The following is a 19,479-nucleotide window of genomic DNA, read 5'->3' as shown; positions in this document are numbered from 1 at the left end:
TGCTTGTTTGTGGGTCTTTCCGCCTTAAGTCTGGATTTGAGCAAGTGAAATGCATGCTCAATTGGGTTAAGATCTGGTGATTGACTTGGCCATTGCAGAATGTTCCACTTTTTTGCACTCATGAACTCCTGGGTAGCTTTGGCTGTATGCTTGGGGTCATTGTCCATCTGTACTATGAAGCTCCGTCCGATCAACTTGGCAGCATTTGGCTGAATCTGGGCTGAAAGTATATCCCGGTACACTTCAGAATTCATCCGGCTACTCTTGTCTGCTGTTATGTCATCAATAAACACAAGTGACCCAGTGCCATTGAAAGCCATGCATGCCCATGCCATCATGTTGCCTCCACCATGTTTTACAGAGGATGTGGTGTGCCTTGGATCATGTGCCGTTCCCTTTCTTCTCCAAACTTTTTTCTTCCCATCATTCTGGTACAGGTTGATCTTTGTCTCATCTGTCCATAGAATACTTTTCCAGAACTGAGCTGGCTTCTTGAGGTGTTTTTCAGCAAATTTAACTCTGGCCTGTCTATTTTTGGAATTGATGAATGGTTTGCATCTAGATGTAAACCCTTTGTATTTACTTTCATGGAGTCTTCTCTTTACTGTTGACTTAGAGATACACCTACTTCACTGAGAGTGTTCTGGACTTCAGTTGATGTTGTGAATGGGTTCTTCTTGACCAAAGAAAGTATGCGGCGATCATCCACCACTGTGGATGCCAGGGCCTTTTTGAGTTCCCAAGCTCACCAGTCAATTCCTTTTTTCTTAGAATGTACCCGACTGTTGATTTTGCTACTCCAAGCATGTCTGCTATCTCTCTGATGGATTTGTTTTTCTTTTTTTTCAGCCTCAGGATGTTCTGCTTCACCTCAATTGAGAGTTCCTTTGACTGCATGTTGTCTGGTCACAGCAACAGCTTCCAAATGCAAAACCACGCACCTGGAATCAACCCCAGACCTTTTAACTACTTCATTGATTACAGGTTTACGAGGGAGACGCCTTCAGAGTTAATTGCAGCCCTTAGAGTGCATTGTCCAATTACTTTTGGTCCCTTGAAAAAGAGGAGGCTATGCATTACAGAGCTATGATTCCTAAACCCTTTCTCCGATTTGGATGTGGAAACTCTCATATTGCAGCTGGGAGTGTGCACTTTCAGCCCATATTATATATATAATTGTATTTCTGAACATGTTTTAGTAAACAGCTAAAATAACAAAACTTGTGTCACTGTCCAAATATTTCTGGCCCTAACTGTATCACCCCTGTCCATGTGGGGTCGGTGGCCTCGTCATCCACCAACTCCTCTTCCAGTTGCGCACTGTCCCCTTACTGCAAACCGCACATAACCACAGCTTTCCCTGATGGCTACTCTGTCTCATCATCCTCACTGAGATCCAGAAACGTCGGTGGCGGGTCCACAACCACAAAATTGGAAGGAAATGGTGGATGCTGCAGTATTTCTAACACCTGTTCCTGGTGCTCGGGCCTGGTCTGTGTTGTTCCCTGCACCCTGCTGAACGCAGCTGCCATATCTGGAGCTGTGATGAGCGCATGCTAATGTTTCGTGTCCACTGCAATGGATGTATAGGATTTCACATAAGTCTTCCACCCATGGCCACTCATGGTTGAGCAACTGAGGGAGCTGACCTTGACGAACCCTAGGGTTTTGCAGTTGGAACTCTATCAAAGGTCTGTGCTGCTCACACACTCTGCTCAAGAGATAATATGTTTAGTTTCAGCAGTGTGGAGACGTCGCACAACAGCCGTTGTTCGGGCAGATACCGGCGTTGTAGGAGTGCATAGAGGCTAGCAGCGGCTACTATAGACTTTCAAAACTATCCTCACAAGCGCAGCACTTTCACCAGTAGCTTGGGAACATTGGGGGACTTTTTAAAAAAGCAGTGCAGCACTGAGTTAAAAATGTGGCCCAGGCATGGAACATGTTGCAGGCTGCCAAGCTACAGAGCCGATCCCAGGTTACGGCCATTATCACACATGACAACATGCCTGGGCCCAGGTGCAATGGCAAAAAACTCATTGCCGTGTCATCGAGGATGGCATGACTCACTTTGTAGGCAGTGTGCTGTCTGGCCCCAAAGCTGATGAGCTTCTGCAGGGCCTGCTGATGTCTCCCCACGCCAGTGTTGCAGCGTTTCCAGCTCGTAGCTGGGGTCCACTTAACAGCGGAGGAGGAGGGTGGTGTTTCAGCCCTCCTCCCAGGAATGTTATGTGGGGAGACAAGTCAGTCCACCACGTTTTGCGACCGGGTCCCCGCCTCCAGTACATTCAACCACTGTGCCAAGATTGAAAGGTAGCATCCCTGTCCGCATGCACTTGTCCATGCGTAGGTGGTCACGTGGAACTTTGTGCAAAACGCTGAACTTAGGGACCGTCTCATGTTTGGGGAAAAGTGCTGGTGTGGACGGCACAGTGAGGTGACGCAGGAGCCAGCAGGCCCAAAAAGGGCAGAGTGTCCACAAGCCGGGACGCCAACATCTCCTGGGCCAGAAGTTTTAAGATGAGGCAGTTGAAGCCTTGGGCATGTGGGTAGGTTGCGCTGTACTTTAGTCTGGAATGAAAGGCCTGGGAGATGGGGAGTTGCTGGGAAGAGGCGCATGATGGCGCAGGCAAAACGAGAAGTGGCAGGAAAAAGGGAGGATGAGGGTGAACTCCCCAAAGCGTCACAGTTAGTTTTGGAGGTGACCTGAATGGTGGTCTGGACTGCAGCGCCAGCACTGTCAACAGTGTGAGAGGCAGTGGCCACAACGCCAGACGACGATTATCCTGCGCTTGCTGTCACCCACTGAGCCCAGTGCTTGCTTTACAAATAACGGCACATGACAGAGGTGGTAAAGTTGCTTTTTTTGAAGCCCCTACTCAGTTTAGCATTGCAAAGTGTGCAAACCACACTCAGTTTGTCCTCGACCTATACATTTACAAATTATCTCCCCCATCGAGGAACGTGGCCTCAATGGGGGAATTTTTTTAAGGAGGCTAGAAAAGAGAGCATCTTTGGCCTTGCTGGCTCAGGCCTGGCTGGCTCAGGCCTAGCTTCTGTCAAGCAGCTGTCCTGTGACTCTGGACATGCCTCTTCCTCTAGCCACCATTTTCCCTGCTTAGCTTGCCTCCACATCCACATTGCTTTTGCCCCTACACATCACCCCAGTCCATACCTCAGCTTGTATCCCCATTTTTTTGCTGCTTAGCTTGCCTTCACATCCACACTGCTTTTGCCCCTAGACATCACCCCAGTCCATGCCTCAGCTTGTATCCCCAGTTTTTGCTGCTTAGCTTGCCTCCACATCCACACTGCTTTTGCCCCTAGACATTACCCCAGTCCATGCCTCTGCTTGTATCCCTAGTTTTTGCTGCTTAGCTTGCCTCCACATCCACACTGCTTTTGCCCCTAGACGTCACCCCAGTCCATGCCTATGCTTGTATCCCCAGTTTTTGCTGCTTAGCTTGCCTCCACATCCACACTGCTTTTGCCCCTAGACATCACCCCAGTCCATGCCTCTGCTTGTATCCCTAGTTTTTGCTGCTTAGCTTGCCTCCACATCCACACTGCTTTTGCCCCTAGACATCACCCCAGTCCATGCCTCTGCTTGTATCCCTAGTTTTTGCTGCTTAGCTTGCCTCCACATCTACACTGCTTTTGCCCCTAGACGTCACCCCAGTCCATGCCTATGCTTGTATCCCCAGTTTTTGCTGCTTAGCTTGCCTCCACATCCACACTGCTTTTGCCCCTAGACATCAGCCATGCCTCTGCCTCTAGCCATAACTCTGCCACCCCTGGAAACTCATAGTGCAGAAACTGAGAGAGCTGACTTTGAAGAACCCTTGGGTTTTGTAGATGGAACTCCATCAAAGGTCTGTGCAGCTCACACACTCTGGTCAAGATATGGTATATAGGGTTTCAGCGTGTGTGGACGACGGACAACAGCCGGTGTTCGGGCAGATGTAGGCCTTGCTGGAGTGTTTTGAGGCTAGCAGCGGCTAGTGTAGACTTGCGAAAGTAGGTGCCCAAGCGCCGCACTTTCACCCTAAGCTCCGCTAATTTGGGGTATGATTTTAAAAATCGTTGTACCACTACATTGAACACATGGGCCAGGCATGAAACGTGTTGGAGGCTGGCAAGCTCCAGAGCCCTCCAACAAGACAAAAAAACCTGACCCCAGGGGTAGCGGGGATAAACAAATTGCCATCTCATCCAGGATGGCATCCCTCACCTCAGAGGCAGTGTGCTGTCTGTCCCCCAAGCTGATGAGCTTCAGCACGGCCTGCTGACGTCTCCTCACGCCATTGTTGCAGCGTTTCCAGCTCATACCTGGGGTCCACTTAATGACGGAGGAGGGTGGTGTTTCAGCACTCCTGCCAGGAATAATGGGCGGGGAGAGAAGGCAGGCCGCCACAGTTTGCGACCCGGTCCCAGCCTCAACTACATTCAGCCAGTGTGCCGTGATTGAGATGTAGCGTCCCTGGCTGCATGCACTTGTCCACGCGTCAGTGGTCAAGTGGAACTTTTGTGCAAAGCGCAGAAGTTAGGGCCGGCCTGATGTTACAGGACACACGCTGGTGCAAGGCTCAACTCACCCTAAGGGCAAAAAACACTGCTGGTGAATTTTGTACAGTTCAAAAGGACTCTGTGTTTACATTTGGCTCAGTCGCAGCTCCAGGACATGCCTTTGAAGGCAAGGTGTCCTTTAGTGGCTCCATCTCAGCAGCATGATGATGGTGAAGCTTGGTTAACTCTGGTGTCGGAAAGGAAAGTGGTTTCTGATCTACATGTAAAGTACTGGAGCATGTTTGGACAATTAACACCTGATCAGAACCCTGTATAGGTAATGTAGAGTCCGATATTAGAGGACCATTACCCCTAGTAGTAGTTGCAGCCAATTCTCACCCTTTGCGGTCCTCTAGATAAAAGTTACCCCCAGGACTTGATGCCAAAATGTTATCAATTTGACAGTTAAAATCAAGGTCAATGTTTGGGTCCTCAGTCCAATCCACTGCATCAATCCAACACAATGAGAGTGATGGTTCTGGAACCACTGTTTTAGGGGCAAAGAGTTTTAAAGGGGCTAACACTCTGCTGGTGCAAGGCTTTACTCACTCCAAGGGCCAAAAGCACTGCTGGTGCAAGGCTTTACTCACTCCAAGGGCCAAAAGCACTGCTGGTGCAAGGCTTTACTCACTCCAAGGGAAACAAAAAGCACTGTATTTTGAAGGCTCTACTCACTACAAGGGCCAAAAACACTGCTGGTGCAAGGCTCTACTCACTCCAAGGGAAACAAAAAGCACTGTATTTTGAAGGCTCTACTCACTCCAAGGGCCAAAAACACTGCTGGTGCAAGGCTCTACTCACTCCAAGGGAAACAAAAAGCACTGTATTTTGAAGGCTCTACTCACTCCAAGGGCCAAAAACACTGCTGGTGCAAGGCTCTACTCATGACAAGGGCCTCAATCTCTGCTGGTAGCTCAACTTAAGGTCCTGTAACTTTGTTTTGATGGGCTCACATTAAGGGCCATAAAAGTGAATTTTGGAAGGTCTTACCACATCACACACACACACATATACACAATGACAATGATCATGGGGAACGTGGTTTAAAGGGGTGGTTGTTACTGTTTGTTGAGCTTAAATTGGGGTTTGTGTCCATCCATTTGGGGAGTAAAGAAGGTTTCCAGGTATTTTCCCACTTTGATAGAGGTTTTTTTGAATGTGGAAAGTGTGTAGTTGTTAGGCTGTGATGTTGGGGTAATAGAGGGTCTTTGGTGTGTTAGATGCCCCCAGACATGCTTCTCCTGCTGTCCCAGTGTCATTCCAGAGGTGTTGGCATCATTTCCTGTGGTGTCATAGTGGACTTGGTGACCCTCCTGAGACAGATTTGGGTTTCCCCCTTAACGAGTATATGTTCCCCATAGACTATAATGGGGTTCAAAACCCGTTCGAACAGTGAGCGGCTGTTCGAATCGGATTTCGAACCTCAAACATTTTAGTGTTCGCTCATCTCTATTGCTAAGTAACCTGTCTATCTGGTTGTACCTAGGGGACTAAATCCCTTGTGTAATTGTGCTGCCATAGGACGTCCGGGAAATCGCTGTTACACTTGTAAGCCTTGTAACGTCCAAAATACATTAAAGGACAATTAAAAGATGATGCCAATATAAAGCAGAGATACAGTAGACAATATTTATTAATGTATTTGTGTGATGACTATCTGTTTAAAAAGCAGAGCATTTCACATTTTGAAAATTGTGGGTTTTTTTTCCAAATTTCTAACAAATTTCCTATTTTTTTAATAAATAAATATAAAAATATTGATCAATATTTACCAATAACATGAAGTACAATGTGTCATGAGAAAACATTCTCAAAATCACTTGTATAAGTTAAAGCTTCTCAAAGTTATTACCGCATAAAGTGACACGTCAGATTTGAAAAATGAGGCCTGGTCATTTAGGTACTTTAAGGCTCGGTCTTGAAGACGTTAATGAGAAATAAAATGAACTTTTCTGCTTTTAGCAAATGTCTGCAATGAAACAAAGAGTGAAAAATTTAAAGGGGCCTGAATACTTTCCGTAACCAGTGTATATCGGAGTCCAAATATTTTTGGATCAAACTATGTTTTGCTCTTACTGTTAAAGCATATATTCTGTTGTCAACTGGAATATTGACTTAATAACAACAGGAATCAGATGACGTGGCATGGTTACATGACTGACGCAGGACTTTTAGTCCTCCATTTCACAGGACTAAAATGGAACGGACCTTAAAACTTTTTATTTTTTTTATAATGTAGATTATGAGCCCTGTATAGGGATCACAATGTACTTTTTTTTTTTTTTCATTTAAGTATGTCTTTGTGGTATGGGAGGAAATCCAGACAAACACAGGGAGAACATACAAACTTCTTGCAGATGTTGTTCCTGGCAGGATTCAAACCCAGGACTCCAGCGCTGAAAGGCTGCAGTGATAACCACTGAGCCACCATGTTGCTCCGAAACTTTCTTCTATAGATACAGACTACTGCACTGTTATACTTTTGGCTAAGGCCTCACGCAGTGTCCTGCAGCAAAAGAAGCACTGTGGAAAAAGTAATGGCAGCAACGCATTGCAGTTCTTCCTGCAGTGCTTTGCACAGAAAGTTTGCAGAGGTTTTCTCTGTGGACTATCTGCTTCAGTTATATCTATAGGGAAACTGCCAGTGTTTCTGTAGATATAATTGACATGCTTCAATTTCCAAAACCGCTGCATGTCTGCACTGCATATTTCTCGCAAATTTTGCTGTGAATGTAAAATGCTGCTTTTTTTTTCACCGGCGTTTACGCCACATGGGGCCCCAGCCTTCAATAGGTTTTCCCACAAAAGGCTTTTATGTCATATCTAGAGATGAGCGAACAGTGTTCTATCGAACACATGTTCGATCGGATATTATTATTATTATTGTTTATTTATTATTATTATTGTTTATTTATATAGCACCATTAATTCCATGGTGCTTTAAATTTGGGGGTTACATACAATACACAAAATATACAGGTACATATCTTACTAACAGTGATCGGCTGGCACAGTGGGGTAGAGGGCCCTGCCCGCGAGGGCTTACAATCTATGAGGGAAGGGATATCAGGCTGTTCGCCATGTTCGAATCGAATCGAACACCGCGTGGTAAAGTGTGCCATTACTCGATTCCCCTCCCACCTTCCCTGGCGCCTTTTTTGCTCCAATAACAGCGCAGGGTAGGTGGGACAGGAACTACGACACCGGTGACGTTGAAAAAAGTAGGAAAAACCCATCGGCTGCCGAAAACGTGACCTCTGATTTAAAAGAACAGCGCCGCCCAGGTTCGCGTCATTCTGAACTTGCAATTCACCGGGGACTTAAGTTTCCATCCAGTTAGCTAGGGCTTAGATTCTGGGTAGGCAGGGACAGGCTAGGATAGGAAGGAGAAGACAACCAACAGCTCTTGTAAGAGCTAAATTCCAGGGAGAAGCTTGTCAGTGTAACGTGGCACTGACGGGCTCAATCGCCGCAACCCAGCTTTCCCAGGATCCTGAATGGAATACACTGACAGTGTATTCCTGTATACCCTATATATACACCCCCGATCCACGTTCCAACGGTGTGCCCCCCCACCTTCACCCCAGAAATACACTGGAAGTCCCCTAGCAATAGAATTGGGGCTATATACACCCACAATTTTTGCTACTGGTATATACTGCCATTGTCTGACTGGGAATTCAAAGACTATATTGGGGTTACGTGCACCCACAATTTTTGCTACTGGTACAGTTAGGGCCAGAAATATTTGGACAGTGACACAATTTTCGCGAGTTGGGCTCTGCATGCCACCACATTGGTTTTGAAATGAAACCTCTACAACAGAATTCAAGTGCAGATTGTAACGTTTAATTTGAAGGGTTGAACAAAAATATCTGATAGAAAATGTAGGAATTGTACACATTTCTTTACAAACACTCCACATTTTAGGAGCTCAAAAGTAATTGGACAAATAAACATAACCCAAACAAAATATTTTTATTTTCAATATTTTGTTGCGAATCCTTTGGAGGCAATCACTGCCTTAAGTCTGGAACCCATGGACATCACCAAACGCTGGTTTCCTCCTTCTTAATGCTTTGCCAGGCCTTTACAGCCGCAGTCTTCAGGTCTTGCTTGTTTGTGGGTCTTTCCGCCTTAAGTCTGGATTTGAGCAAGTGAAATGCATGCTCAATTGGGTTAAGATCTGGTGATTGACTTGGCCATTGCAGAATGTTCCACTTTTTTGCACTCATGAACTCCTGGGTAGCTTTGGCTGGATGCTTGGGGTCATTTTCCATCTGTACTATGAAGCTCCGTCCGATCAACTTGGCAGCATTTGGCTGAATCTGGGCTGAAAGTATATCCCGGTACACTTCAGAATTCATCCGGCTACTCTTGTCTGCTGTTATGTCATCAATAAACACAAGTGACCCAGTGCCATTGAAAGCCATGCATGCCCATGCCATCACGTTGCCTCCACCATGTTTTACAGAGGATGTGGTGTGCCTTGGATCATGTGCCGTTCCCTTTCTTCTCCAAACTTTTTTCTTCCCATCATTCTGGTACAGGTTGATCTTTGTCTCATCTGTCCATAGAATACTTTTCCAGAACTGAGCTGGCTTCTTGAGGTGTTTTTCAGCAAATTTAACTCTGGCCTGTCTATTTTTGGAATTGATGAATGGTTTGCATCTAGATGTGAACCCTTTGTATTTACTTTCATGGAGTCTTCTCTTTACTGTTGACTTAGAGACAGATACACCTACTTCACTGAGAGTGTTCTGGACTTCAGTTGATGTTGTGAACGGGTTCTTCTTGACCAAAGAAAGTATGCGGCGATCATCCACCACTGTTGTCATCCGTGGACGCCCAGGCCTTTTTGAGTTCCCAAGCTCACCAGTCAATTCCTTTTTTCTTAGAATGTACCCGACTGTTGATTTTGCTACTCCAAGCATGTCTACTATCTCTCTGATGGATTTTTTCTTTTTTTTTCAGCCTCAGGATGTTCTGCTTCACCTCAATTGAGAGTTCCTTTGACCGCATGTTGTCTGGTCACAGCAACAGCTTCCAAATGCAAAACCACACACCTGGAATCAACCCCAGACCTTTTAACTACTTCATTGATTACAGGATTACGAGGGAGACGCCTTCAGAGTTAATTGCAGCCCTTAGAGTCCATTGTCCAATTACTTTTGGTTCCTTGAAAAAGAGGAGGCTATGCATTACAGAGCTATGATTCCTAAACCCTTTCTCCGATTTGGATGTGGAAACTCTCATATTGCAGCTGAGAGTGTGCACTTTCAGCCCATATTATATATATAATTGTATTTCTGAACATGTTTTAGTAAACAGCTAAAATAACAAAACTTGTGTCACTGTCCAAATATTTCTGGCCCTAACTGTATATACTGCCATTTTCTGACTGGGAATTCAAAGAATATATTGGGGTTACGTGCACCCACAATTTTTGCTACTGGTATATAGTGCCATTTTCTGACTGGGAATTCAAAGACTATATTGGGGTTACGTGCACCCACAATTTTTGCTACTGGTATATAGTGCCATTGTCTGACTGGGAATTCAAAGACTATATTGGGGTTACGTGCACCCACAATTTTTGCTACTGGTATATAGTGCCATTGTCTGACTGGGAATTCAAAGACTATATTGGGGTTACGTGCACCCACAATTTTTGCTACTGGTATATACTGCCATTTTCTGACTGGAAATTCAAAGAATATATTGGGGTTACATATAACTTCAATTCCAGGGAGAAGCTTGTCAGCGTAACGTGGCACTGACGGGCTCAATCGCCGCAACCCAGCTTTCCCTGGATCCTGAATGGAATACACTGACAGTGTATTCCCGTATACCCTATATATACCCCCGATCCACGTTCCAACGGTGTGCCCCCCCACTTTCACCCCAGGAATACACTGGAAGTCCCCTAGCAATAGAATTGGGGCTATATACACCCACAATTTTTGCTACTGGTATATACTGCCGTACTCACACACTCTGCTCAAGAGATGATATGTTTAGTTCCAGCAGTGTGGAGACGTCGCACAACAGCCATTGTTCGGGCAGATACCGGCGTTGTAGGAGTGCATAGAGACTAGCAGCAGCAACTATAGACTTTCAAAACTATCCGCACAAGCGCCGCACTTTCACCAGTAGCTCAAGAACATTGGGGTACTTTTTTAAAAAGATTAGCAGCAATGAGTTAAAAACGTGGCCCAGGCATGGAACATATTGTGGGCTGCCAAGCTACAGAGCCGATCCCAGGTTACGGCCATTATCACACATGACAAAAATGCCTGGGCCCAGGTGCAGTGGCCAAAACCACATTGCCATCTCATCGAGGATGGCATGACTCACTTTGTAGGCAGTGTGCTGTCTGTCCCCCAAGCTGATGAGCTTCAGCACGGCCTGCTGACGTCTCCCCACACTAGTGTTGCAGCGTTTCCAGCTTGTAGCTGGGGTCCACTTAACGGCAGAGGAGGAGGAGGAGGGTGGTGTTTCAGCCCTCCTCCCAGGAATGTTGTGTGGGGAGACAAGTCAGTCCACCATGGTAGTTTGCCCAGGGGGTGCCATTAACGTGTCCCATACCTAGGGAAAATTCTTGAAACGGGAGAGTTTTGCATCTTTGCCCTTGCTGCCTCTGGACATCCCTTTGCCTCTAGCCACCTTTTTTCCCTGCTTAGCTTGCCTCCACATCCACACTGCTTTTGTCCCTAGACATCACCCCAGCCCATGCCTCAGCTTGTATCCCCAGTTTTTGCTGCTTAGCTTCCCTCTACATCCACACTGCTTTTGCCCCTAGACATCACCCCAGCCCATGCCTCAGCTTGTATCCCCAGTTTTTGCTGCTTAGCTTGCCTCCACATCCACACTGCTTTTGCCCCTAGACATCACCCCTATCCATGCCTCTGCCTCTAGCCATAACTCTGCCACCCCTGGAAACTCATGGTGCAGAAACTGAGGGAGCTGACTTTGAGGAACCCTTGGGTCTTGTAGATGGAACTCCATCAAAGGTCTCTGCTGCTCATACACCCTGCTCAACATACGGTATCTAGGGTTTGAGCGTGTGGTGACCTCGCAAAAGAGTAGGTGCTTCAGGCAGATGTAGGCCTTGCCGGAGTTTATTGCGGCTAGCTCCAGGTACTGTAGACTTGGGAAAGTGGGTGTCCAAGTGCCGCACTTTCACCCTTATCTCTGCTAATTTGGGGTATGTTTTTAAAAATCGTTGCACCACTACATTGAACACGTGGGCCAGGCATGGAACGTGTTGGAGGTTGGCAAGCTCCAGAGCCCTCCAACAAGACAAAAAAGCCTGGCCCCAGGTGCAGCGGGGATAAACAAATTGCCATCTCATCCAGGATGGCATCCCTGACCTCAGAGGCAGTGTGCTGTCCATTCCCCAAGCTGATGAGCTTCAGCCCAGCCTGCTGACGTCTCCCCACACCAGTGTTGCAGCGTTTCCAGCTCGTAGCTGGGGTCCATTTAACGGCGGAGGAGGAGGGTGGTGTTTCAGCCCTTCTCCCAGGAATGTTGTGTGGGGAGATAAGTCAGTCCACCACATTTTGCGACCCGGTCCATGCCTCAAGTACATTCAACCACTGTGCCAAGATTGAAAGGTAACGTCCCTGTCCGCATGCACTTGTTCATTCGTAGCTGGTCACGTGGAACTTTTGGGCAAAACGTTGAACTTAGGGACTGCCTCATGTTTGCGGAAAAGTGCTGGTGTGGACGGCACAGTGAGGTGGCGCAGTAGCCAGCAGGCCCAAAAAGGGCAGAGTGTCCACAAGCTGGGACCCCAACATCTCCTGGGCCAGAATTTTTGAGATGAGGCCATTGAAGCCTTGGGCATGTGGGTGGGTTGTGCTGTACTTTAGCCTGGAATGAAAGGCCTGGGAGATGGGGAGTCGCATTGCAAAGTGTGTAAACCACATTCAGTTTGTCCTCGACCTATACATTTAGAAATTCTCTCCCCCAGCGAGGAACGTGGCCTCGATGGGGAAATTTTTCTAAGGAAGCTAGAAAAGAGGGCATCTTGGGCCTTGCTGGCTCAGGTCTAGCTTCTGTCATGCAGCTGTCTTCTGCCTCTGGACATCCCTTTGCCTCTAGCCACCTTTTTCCCTGTTTAGCTTGCCTCCACATCCACACTGCTTTTGCCCCTAGATATCACCCCAGTCCATGCCTCTGCTTGTACCCCCAGTTTTTTCTACTTAGCTTGCCTCCACATCCACACTGCTTTTGCCCCTAGACATCATCCCTATCCATGCCTCTGCCCCTAGCCATAACTCTGCCACCCCTGGAAACTCATGGTGCAGAAACTTTGGGAGCTGACTTTGAGGAATCCATGGGTTTTGTAGATGGAACTCCATCAAATGTCTGTGCAGCTCACACACTCCAGTCAAGATATGGTATGTAGCGTTTCAGCGTGTGTGGACATCAGGCAGATGTAGGCCTTGCTGGAGTGTTTTGAGGCTAGCAGCGGCTCCTGTACACTTGCAAAAGTGGGCTCACAAGCGCCGCATTTTCACCAGTAGCTTCGGTACATTTGGGTATGTTTTCAAAAAACGTTGCACCACTAAGTTAGACGTGGGCCAAACATGGAACGTGTTGGAGGCTGGCAAGCTCCAGAGCCGCTACCAGGTTCCAGCCATTATCACAGGCTCAAAAATGCCAGGCCCCAGGTGTAGCAGGGAAAAAAACATTGCCATCTCAGCCAGGATGGCATCCCTGACCTCGGAGGCACTGTGCTGTCTGTCCCCCAAACTGATGAGCTTCAGCACGGCCTGCTGATGTCTCCCCACGCCAGTGTTTTAGTGTTTGCCGCTAGTAGCTGGGGTGGAGGTTGCAGCGTCGTAGGGTTTCAGTCTACTCCTGCCATGAATTTTGGCCTGGGAGAGGAGATAGGGTACCTCAGTTTGCACCCCGGGACCAGACTCCACCACATTCACCCCCCTGTCCTTAAAGGGATTCTACCACTAAAACACATTTTTTTCTAGTTAACACGTCGGAATAGCCTTTAGAAAGGCTATTCGTCTCCTACCTTTAGAAGTGCTCTCCGCCGCGCCGCACTATGGCTGGGACCGCAATTTCGCGCATGCGCAGTACGTTCGGCAATCTTCGCCGAACAGAGCGTACTGCGCAGGCCTCCGACAAGACGCTGAAGAAGCAAGGGGAGGATACCCAAGACCATAGAGGCGGCGCTGCGGTCGGTTTTCGAGCTGCAATGGGGACGCCCCCATCGCTGCTCCTGCGCTGGGGGACGCCCCCATCGCTGCGAGAGAACTCATTAGCATACCGGTACAAACCGGTATTTTGAACGAATGGCACGGCAGAGAGCACTTAAAAAGGTAGGAGATGAATAGCCTTTCTAAAGGCTATTCCGACGTGTTACCTAGAAAAAAATGTGTTTTAGTGGTAGAATCTCTTTAAAGATAAGCAGCATCCCTGACCACAGGCGCTTGTCCAAGTGTCGGTGGTCAAGTGGACCTTGCAGCAAAGCGCGGAACTAAGGGCCCACCTGATGTTGAGTGACACGTGCTGGTGCAAGGCGGGAACGCCACACCGGGAGAAGTTGTGACGGCTAGGGACGGCATAGCGAGGTGCCACAGTTGCCATCAGGTCCGGGAAGGCCGGAGTTTCAACAAGCCGGAACGCCAACATCTCCTGGGCCAGCAGTTTAGCGATGTTGGCGTTCAAGGCTTGCGTGGGTGGGTGGTTAGCGGTGTATTTCTGCCGGCGCTCCAATGTCTGAGAGATGGTGGGTTGTTGTAAAGAAGCACCTGATGGTGCCTTTGATGGTGCAGGAGAAGGAGATAAGACAGGAACAGGGGAGGATGAGGGAGAAGTCAACAAAGTGGCGGAGGCAGATGAAGTGATGTCCTGGCTCGTCCTCTGGAGTGCATCGCCAGCACTGTGAGCAGAGGCAGTGGCATGAACGGCGGGCGACATTTGTCCTGCCGTTGCTGCCTGCCACTGATTCCAGTGCTTGGATTCCAAATGACGGTGCATTGAAGTGGTGGACAGGTTGCTCTTCTCAGGGCCCCTACTCGATTTCGAGAGGCAAATTGTGCAGACGACACTATATCTGTCCTCGGCGCATTCCTTGAAAAAACTCCACACCTTCGAGAAACGTGCCCTCGAGGCGGGAGTTTTTCGGGGCTGGGTACAAACTGGAACATCTTGGGAGATTCCGGGTGTGGCCTGGCTTCGCCTAAGCTGCTGACGTCTGCCTCTAGCTACCCTTTTTGGTGCTGCACCTGCCTCAACATCCACACTACTTTCCCAGCTTGACATCCGCCTTGTCCAGGTGGGGTCAGTGCAGCGCCGCACCTCCCATGAGGCGACCTGAAGCAACCGCTTCAGGCGGCGCTATGCCAGGGCCTCGGGAGGGCGGCATTTTTGCTGACCTAAGCCAGTCCAGGACAAGCTGTCCTGGACTAGCTTAGAGTCACCGTGTCTGCAGCCCGCCACGGGAAGTGAGCGGTGTATTGGGGTAGCCCTGCTGGACGCAGCGCTGCTCCAGCGGCCGCCCCTCACACTCAGGCAGAGAGCAGGTCCTCTCCCTACCTGCTCTCTGCCTGTGAACGCCGCTCGTTCCACTCGGCCCCGCCCCTTTCCGCTTGACCCGCCCCTTCCGCTCAGCCCCACCCCTTTCTTGCGCCCCGCCTCCTAAGCTCCGCCCCCTCCTCAGGGGGGGGCGGCTTTCTGACGTCCGTTTCAGGCGGCAGAAAACCCAGGTTCACCCCTGGGTCAGTGTCCTCGTCGTCCACCACCTCCTCTTCCAACTCCTGTCTCACCTCCTCCTCCTGCACAATGCGCATGTCAACTGGCTGCCCTGACAGCAACTGCGTCTCATCGTCGTCGATTAGGGTGGGTTGCTGGTCATCCGCCACCAAATCGACCGGAGATGGAGGAGACTCTAGTGTTTGAGCATCTGGACACAGATACTCGTCTGTTAGGTCTGTGGAATCGCGAAATGGAGGGGCAGGTTGCGGTACAGTCAAAGGAAGGGAGAACAGCTCTGGGGAGCAGGGACAGTTGGGGTTATTGTTCTGGGAAGATTGGGAATTTTGGGTGGAAGGAGGACAAGACTGTTGGGTAAGAGGAGGAGAGGAGGTAGAGGCTGACTGGCTGGTGGACAATGTGCTTTAAGCGTTATCCAACAGCCATTGCAAGACCTGTTCCTGGTTCTCGGGCCTACTAAGGTTTGTACCATTCAGCCTAGTTAATGTGGAACTTTTGTGCAAAGCGCAGAACTTAGGGCCCGCCTGATGTTAAGGGACACACGCTGGTACAAGGTTCAACTCACCCTAAGGGCCAAAAACACTGCTGGTACAAGGCTCTACTCATGCCAAGGGCCTCAATCTCAGCTGGTAGCTCAGCTTAAGGTCCTGTAACTTTGTTTGGAAGGGCTCATGTTATGGGCTAGAAAAGTCAATTTTGGAAGGTCTTACCACATCACACACACACACACACTCAAAATGACAGTTAAAGGTGAGGGCTTTTGGATTTCCCATTGTCTATTCCATCCGTGGTTGTCATGGGGAACATGATTTAAAGGGGTGGTTGTTACTGTTTGTTGAATTGGGGTTTGTGTCCATGCATTTGGGGAGTAAAGAAGGTTTCCAGGTATTTTCCCACTTTGATAGAGGTTTTTTTGAATGTGGAAAGTGTGTAGTTGTTAGGCTGTGATGTTGGGGTAATAGAGGGTCTTTGGTGTGTTAGATGCCCCCAGACATGCTTCCCCTGCTGTCCCAGTGTCATTCCAGAGGTGTTGGCATCATTTCCTGTGGTGTCATAGTGGACTTGGTGACCCTCCTGAGACGGATTTGGCTTTCCCCCTTAACGAGTATATGTTCCCCATAGACTATAATGGGGTTCGAAACCCGTTCGAACACTCGAACAGTGAGCGGCTGTTCGAATCAGATTTCGAACCTCGAACATTTTAGTGTTCGCTCATCTCTAGTCATATCCATTAGATAGAAGGATAGGCAAGGGCAGTGTCTCATTTTAGGGATAGGTGTGGCACCTTCACCATTCAGACTTTTATGGTATATTCTTTAGCTCCATGTAATTTTTTTATGGGCGCATTGTATATATATACTGACAGATGAGTATTAGACTGCTAGTTTGGAATGTTAGGCTAAATTCCCATGCAGAATGGAAGGCAAAGTCTGCCTCAAAATCAACAGCAGATTCCGCCATGTTAACAAAAATGTTGAAATTGTTTTTAAAATAAAACTATAAAATGTAGAAATTTTCGGTCTCCTATTTCCATTAGCTACTGTATTCAAGCACCCTGGCTTATATGAGCAGTGACTTTCCATATGGGTGAATTCGAGTCGCCCTCAACAGTCGTTTGTGAACAGTCGTCATGACCTAAAAACACCTTAAAGAGACAGCCTTATTTTTCAGCTCTGTCACTTTGTTGTAATAACTTTGAAATGCTGTAACTTACCCAAGTGATTTAAGTTTTATTTTCATGACACATTGTACTTTGTTAGGTGTAAGCCAGGTAGTTATCCACTTTGCTTGAAATTGAACATTTCATTTCATGCATCAAACTATGTTTGGTTCCTGTGTGAGGGAAGTCCATGGTATAGTGTGGATAAAATGGTTGGTTATGTTGGTTTTCCCTCAGTCCCAACAGCAGCACAATGTGGGGTATTTTCTGCCCCTGTGTGCTGGTAGGACAGGCTGAATTTTAATTAGCCAAGTTGAACACCTGGCTGGTCCCTATGAGAGGGCACCAAACCCCTCCCCCTGCGTGTTAATACAAAGTAATATAGCCCGATAGCTTTACACATAAGTATATACATCTACACACGATAACGTTGTTAATATATATATATATATATATATATATATATATAGAAAGATTATGAATGATAATCTGTTTTCCCTTAGCCCAAACAGCAGCACAACTGGGTATTCCTGCCCCTAATGAGCTGTTACGACAGGTGGAATTTTTAATTACCTAACAGCTTTTGACGCCTATAAGAGGCCGGAAGACATGCTCCTCCCTTGTGTTAGTAACAAGTATGATATACAGAGAGCAATTTATGCCAAGAGCTACACACACATACACAAAATCTGTACAATAGCACCTCTTAGGGAGGGAGCCTTTTGCTGCTGTTTGGGCTAAGGGAAAACAGATTGTCATTCATAATCTTTCTTTCCCCCTACGCCCAACAGCAGCACAACTGGGGATTTAGCAAGTATTATCTCCCCTAGGGCGGGACCTCCTGGCAGGCTGATACCAAGATGGAGTGCCCAAATGCTGTAGCATCGGCCGTACGCCAGTCCAATCTGTAGTGTTTGGCAAAAGTCAGCTGTGAGCTCCAAGAGGCTGCAGCACATATCTGCTCTAGAGAGAGGAACCGTGTTTCTGCCCATGATGTCGCCACTGATCGGGTGGCATGGGCTCGTAGGAAATCTGGAACAGGAAGATTCTGAGCCCGTAGGGAACAGCTGATAGCTTCTCTGATCCATCTAGACAGGGTTACCTTTGATGCTTTAGCGCCTCTATTGTGGCCAAACACATTAACCAGAAGATTCTCTGATCTTCGGAACGGTGCTGTACGGTCTAGGTAAATACGTAGTGCTCTTACCAGATCCAGCGTGTGTAGCTTCTCCTCCTGCTCAGTGGCAGGGGAGGGAAAGAAACCCGGTAGGGTGATCACTTGATTGGTGTTCTGAAGTGTGGGTACCTTCGGCAAGAATCCTGGGACGAACCTTAGCTGTACTCTGTCAGGGAAGAAGGTTATGAAAGGTTCGGAGGCTGCTAGAGCCTGCAATTCGCCAACCCTCTTGGCGGAGGTTATTGCCAACAGAAAGGTCACTTTAAATGACAGGTACTTCCAGTCCGCTTCAGATAATGGTTCGAAGGGGGGTGCACATAGCCCTTGTAGAACCGCGGCCAGGTCCCACCTGGGGACAGGGGGCCGTACCTGGGGGCGGAGCCTGGCAGCCCCCCTAAGGAACTGTTTGACAAGAGGATCTTGTGATAACCGTGTCTCCAGGAGAGCAGATAGAGCTGACACTTGAACCTTGAGGGTGGCAGGTGCTAGTCCTCTCTCCAGGCCGTTCTGTAAGAACTCTAGGACTGCATCTCTGTCTGGATCGCGGTGGCTGCCTGTACACCAATCTCGGAATATCCGGGCGATCCTTTGGTAGCTCTGATTGGTTGCCTCTGCTCTTGAATGGGCTAAGGTACTTAGCCCTCCCTGGGACAATCCTCTGTCTGCGCGTATGGCGCGGTTAGCCTCCAGGCAGTGAGGTTGAATTTGTCTAGGCCCAGGCACGGCCGACTGTTCAGTGACACCAGGTTCCTGACTGGTGGAAGCCTCCAGTAGTTCCCCCGACTCATAAGGATAAGGTCGGTGAACCATGCCCTTTTTGGCCAGAACGGCATGATCACTATTGCCGAAGTCTGGTCCTGCCTGAGTTTCACCAATACCTTCGGTATCATCGGGATGGGAGGGAACACGTATGCCAGTTCGAACCTCCATGGTATTGACAGGGCATCCACAGCCAAAGGGTTGTCTTCCCGGTACAGGGAGCAAAACCTTTCTACTTTGTCATTGTGTTGGGTGGCCATCAGATCCACCTCGGGGAGACCCCACCTCCTGGTCAGGTAGTGGAAGATGTCCTGATTCAGGGACCATTCACCTGTGGTCGGCCGGCCTCTGCTGAGTTGATCCGCTAGGATGTTCAGGCGGCCCTGGATATGTACCGCGGCCAGCTGGGAGAGGTTTCGTTCTGCCCAGGAGAAGATCAGGTTGGTGACTTGCATGAGCGAGGGGGACCTGGTTCCTCCCTGCTTGTTGATATAGTGGACTGTCGTCAGATTGTCTGATCTTACTTTGACCGCTTTCCCTCGTAGAAGTGGTGCAAATGACAGAAGGGCTCGATGAA

Source organism: Leptodactylus fuscus, chromosome 6 (genome assembly GCF_031893055.1).
Source record: "Leptodactylus fuscus isolate aLepFus1 chromosome 6, aLepFus1.hap2, whole genome shotgun sequence".
Taxonomy (NCBI): domain Eukaryota; kingdom Metazoa; phylum Chordata; class Amphibia; order Anura; family Leptodactylidae; genus Leptodactylus; species Leptodactylus fuscus.
Note: the sequence above shows the minus strand (reverse complement) of the source record.